The sequence below is a fragment of the Poromitra crassiceps genome, assembly GCF_964638095.1.
Source record: "Poromitra crassiceps genome assembly, chromosome: 1".
Taxonomy (NCBI): Eukaryota; Metazoa; Chordata; class Actinopteri; order Beryciformes; family Melamphaidae; genus Poromitra; species Poromitra crassiceps.
Window position 1 is genome coordinate 26,883,499 of NC_139623.1, and position 5,591 is coordinate 26,889,089.

Consider the following 5,591-nt stretch of genomic DNA (forward strand, 5'->3'; position numbering starts at 1 on the left):
ATTTACTGACTAACCCTGAACCACACTCATTGGCCTTTTTTTTTACATCACAAGCTGCATTTCAGAGAGCAAGAATTACCGTGAAAAGTTGCACATCCAATAAATCAAAATAAGCTCATTGATGTAATAATTGACATGGGAGGGGGGGGGGAGATTTTAACATCACAAATGTAATAATATCATAATATTTTGGCTGTTACAAACGCAAAATAATTTCATACTATTAATTAGGTTCATGAACGTTATCAGAACTGTAATAATCAATGTTTTAAACTATAAGCTAGAAAAAAGTTAACTGAAATTGCAACTGTAAAAACTCAGTTTCATCTTAAGCAGTCCAGATGTAATTGCAACCAAGAAAAGGAAATTAATTTGTACATGGTGAGACACTAAAATTCCTTGTGGCGAAGTGAGGTTTTTCCCACTTCCTTCAGTTCCAGAATTCAAACAGCCAGCAAGTGGTAGCTCACTAACTGCAGTGTGACTATGTGCTTAGTTTTATTGTCACAGGAAATATCTATGAGGAAGTTAGTCCAAACATTGAGAGAAAAAGGCTCGCACACTTTCCAAAGGATGAGGCATACGGATGCAAAAAAACTTGGCTTTTAATTCACCATAAAGTGCAAAACAAAAGTGAAGTGATACAACAAAAAAGAGAATGTTTCAGTCTTCAGACCATCATCAGCCCTGGTGTCAGCTGCTTGTAACGAGCTTAAGTAGGTTTGAAGCCACAGGGAGGAGTCTGTCACAGCTGGGGCAGCACATCAATGATTCAATCAGGGTATTGAGCCTACCAGAAACAAGCTGCAAGCAGAGAACCCACACTACACAAATATACACAGCAAATATACACAGCATTACAATGCATATCATGTACAAACAACTGAAGAGTATTCTATACATATTCCATATACACACATGTGTTTATGGCTGTAGGATCAAGACCTATGGAGAGAGGGAGTAACAGAATTAGAAGCATCATGAGAAACATCATAAGAAACATGACAAGGATAATTCTTCATTGAGACCATCAGGGTGTAGTGTCTTCATATAGAAAATCCATTTGCACTCAGATTTCAAAAGTTTCAGATCCATGTCACGTGTATGTGTATGAGGAAGTTAGGAAATAAGTGATGAACCCTTACCCAAGTACCAGCCATGGTTCTGTAGCTCTTACACTAGCTGCATGACACAAGGACCTCTGCCTTAGCTCAATAGCAGAGGCCCGGCCAGGGCAAACAGTCTGTATGAGGACAAGGTGTATAAGGACAATATCAGCTCATAGAGGAGGGCAGAGGGCTGCTTGGTTATAGAGGAGGGGAGAGGGCTGCTTGCTTATAGAGCTTAACTATGGTCACAACTGGCATGAAACCACCTTTTTGAGCAAGAGACTACAATTACTTTTTTGTTTGTTTACAACAATAGAAAGTCAATGTTGCTGACTCTGTGAAGCAGGTTTTAGAGTCACATGATTTGAGATCCTCTAAAATATTAGTGTTAATACTGAATAACTTTGATAACGTTCCATAGAGAGTTTTATTTTCAAGCCAAAACTCCTTTTGGAAGAGTACAGCACATACTAAAGTTTTAAAATAGTGTGCATCTCATTGTAGAACAAAACTGCAGTTAATTCACATTTTAGGTTGTCATGATGGTAGATGTTGCATTTGTGATGCATATCTTGTTATGCAGTAGTCTGCTGTAGACATACATTCAGGCGGGGTCTCGTCATAGACGCGTGATCAATGGGTCAGTGTGGGGGAAATCTCCCGTTTTCCCCCACGGCCACATACACACACACACACGTTACCGGAAGTAACGTGACCGTCTATATCTATTGTTGTTGTTATTGATTATTGACACATTTGTCTTTATGGGCATTTTTATGTTTTGCTTGTTTCTTTGGCCCAAGAAACAAACTATGAAAGAGAAAAAAAGAAGGAAAAAAATCACCAAATGTTTAAGATGAACTGGTGAAGTTGAGACTGTTCAAATCAGTATTTTGTTGTTGTTATTTTGTAAATACTAGTCAATGTATTTTGTTGTTGATAGATGTTTATATTAAACATGTTACAGACATTTAAATGATCCACAGATTTTAATGCCAAGAGTGCAATAACCAAAATCAGGTTCTCAGCAAATGTAATTTTTCACAGCACAGGTTCCTACAGTTAGTGAAGTTCAGAATCCAAGCACATAAATCACATGTTTGGGAATGCAGGATAACTGATAATGCTTGACGCATCACAGGTTAGGATAAGGGACAAATTTCTCTCCTCTTTTGTTCTGACCAGTCGACACAGTATGAATGTTTTACTGATTAGGGCCAGGACATTGAATTCAGTCATCATCCCCTTTAGTTTCCAAGGGCACATTTCACATGTATCATAAATATACATTTTCTTTCAATAGTTTATTAAGGGATGATATGGATGGATTGTTTTTTATTGTATGGGTGAGATGAGGGTGGTGTCTGCCACCAGAGAGAGAACAGTCTAACAGACAAAGAGGGGATTTCCACTTGGTTTCTAGCTGTCATGTTTCTTCCCTATTTGGATGGATCTTTTCTTTAAATGCAGCCATACAGTATGGTCCCACAGTGCTCACAGCCAACCTCCCCTTTAACGTATGTACATTTCTATCGAATGATGTGTGCTATAGAGGAAGAAATATTATTGTTACGATTACAATGTTACTCATTGTAAAATGTAAATTGTTGCATTGAATATTGTATTGAAATAAACCGTTAATTTAAGAAGGGTGTGCTATTGTCATTGAGTGGTACGTTTACTTTAAAAAAACTGCAATAGGTAATGCTTTATTTTATAGCCACTAGTTTGCAATTATGGGGTACTAATAAAACAAAATGGGTAATCATTTTGTAATTATGAGATTTATGAGGTAGTTATGGTGTAACTATTTTGTATTTTGTAACAAAATATTTTGTAATTACTGCATAGCCTACTTGAAAATAATTACAGCATTAACAGAAAAACTCAAGAGAAAATTCTCAGTGCAAAAACAGGCACATTTAGAATAAATATTGATTATATTGTTAGTATAGAGGTATAGAAAATGTTAATGGGCAACACTAATTCCATTACACTTTCATTGTTTTAGGCAACACAGGTTACACATAATAAACGCAACAATAAAGGTGTGTTTTGAAGAAATGTGCAAAGACATTATAACTATTAAATGTACTCATTCAAGTAAAATTATTCTGTAAAGTGGATAGGAAGATGACAGGAGTCAGAAGTGGACTTCAGGTGAGAGGGCAGTCAAACATGTCTGGCAGGTCTGTTGGAGTGGAGTCTGCTGCATCTTGTCAACAGATTTCTTGTTCTTGCGCGATAAAAACAAGTGTTATTATGTCATGGTTATGACAGTGTCATGACAGCATTATGAACACCCCTTCAAAGAAAGTGTTGGTTATGTGTGGGCGTTATGGCAAATGGACGAAACTCCCAAAAAGTTGGCGTATCCATTTAACAGTCTGATAACACATTTGCGAACTAATTTTATTATGCTGGTCCTACTTATAAGGTCAGTTTGGAAGGATTTATGACATCACTAACAACATCACAAATGCTCGAATGACATCACTTACATCAATAATGACATCACAGTTGCTCGAGTGACATCACTGATGAATCACAACTGCTCGAGTGACATCACAGATGACATCAGCTCAGTCCATGAGATCAGATCCTTAGGTCGCTGGTTCAAATCCGGCTTGCAGATGTCCCAATGTGTATGGTATCATCAGTCAGTGTGGGTATGGCATCATCAGTTGGTATGAGAGGGCCTTTTCTACAGCCGCGCCCAGATTTGTGGAGGACACCTGAATCAATTCCAGAGGGCCCTTTAGTTACTCCAGTGGTAGTAAGACCCGGGCCGTTGCAAGAGCAGTGCTCCATCGCTAGTCTGGCAATGAAGGGAGCTAAATAAGTTTAGCCAATCGACATGTGTAAGTCAGGTCACCCAGTTATTCCAGAAATGGTCTGCAAGGAGCTGGCTATGGCGCCAGCGTCTTCTGCCCAGAAGCTCCGATCCAGGATACACCACCTGTGGGAGGGATGCATCGGGCCGTCCAATTTGTCCAATTAGGGGTAATAGGATTGGCGTCAGTGATGTCTGATGATGTGTATGTAGCTCAAGGGCTTGGAGTTGAGGATCCCTTCAACTTCAATAAGGAGTGACTTCTGTAACCAGCTGTGCTCCAAGTGTTACCTGCAAGGCTTGCTTCACTGAGCAAATTTCTCACTCCCAACAGCTGCCAAAGTGAGGGGTGTTTGGCGGATTAAATCTCCAGTGGATCTGCTGGGGGGCAAGCTGGGCTTGTAGGTCTGGTTGAAGGGCTTCAAACGCTTCTAGCAGTTCACTATCACCTCTAAAATTGGTGCCATGATCGGATAGCAGTTTGAATGGCTTGCCTCTTTGAGCTGTAAACCGCCTCAAAGCCATGAGACAGGAGTCGGTGTCGAGACTGGACAGCAGGTCAATATGCACGGCCCGAGTGTCATACATTTGAATAATATTCCCCATCGTTTCTCGCTTCTTCGCCCTATTTTGATGGAGTAGGGACTGAAACAGTCCACGCCTGTGGCAAAGAAGCATGGCTTATGCAGGCATAAGCTTGCCGGAGCCCGGAGGCAAGTCGGCCATCTTGGGGATGTCTGTTGCACCACCTCTGACACTCAACGCAGCTCCTCTGGAGCCGACGAATGGCCTCTCTGCCACGTGGAATCCAATATTTGCGACAGATCTCGGCAAAGCCTCTTTCAGAGCCAGGATGATGTAGCTGTTCGTCAAAGTCTTTAATGTTCAGCTGTGTGCCTGGGTGCTTGGCATCAAACACAACTGGATGGATGGCCTCTGGATGGAGCTGGTTAATTACTGTGGCATAGGATGAGCTCATCCTTCTCATCGTATTCTGGGGGCCAGAGTGAAGAGATGGCTGCGGCTTAGTACTGGCTTGTTTTACTTCAGCTGGGCGTGGTCTGTAGGGAAGCAGTCTTGCTGTACTCGCTGAAGGAGGGAGGTTTGGGCCTTACGATACTAGCTGTGAGTCCATCATTAGCCGCCCCATGCAAGGATTGAGCTGACTGTAATGAGGTCACCAAAGGTTGTGAAATGAGTGGCATCAGTATGGGTGGGGCGGTGCAGATGTGAGGCCACAGAAAGGCTTCTCATCTCCTCACAATGAACTGAAGTTGTGTGGAGTTGGGGGGTCTCTGGCCACTGATCTGGGCTGATGAGCAGAAAGGGAGGGCCGCCTCTCCAACAGCTGTTGGTTGTGAGTGCAGAGAGGGGCTTTCCCTGTGTAATGTCATCTGCCAGATTTGTAGCAGACTCCACATAGCACCAGGTGTTACCAGCAGTGAGGTCCTGGATCTCCGTCACCCTAGTGCCCACGAACACCTTATAGTGGCATGAATCTGATTGCAGCCAGGTGAGTACGGTGGTCGAGTTGGTCCATAATACAACCTGCTGGATAGGAAGTGTTAATTCAGTCTTGAGTAGTTTGGCTACTTGAGCTCCTGACAAGGCGGGACACAGCTCCAGGTGTGGGATAGACTTTTGCTTCT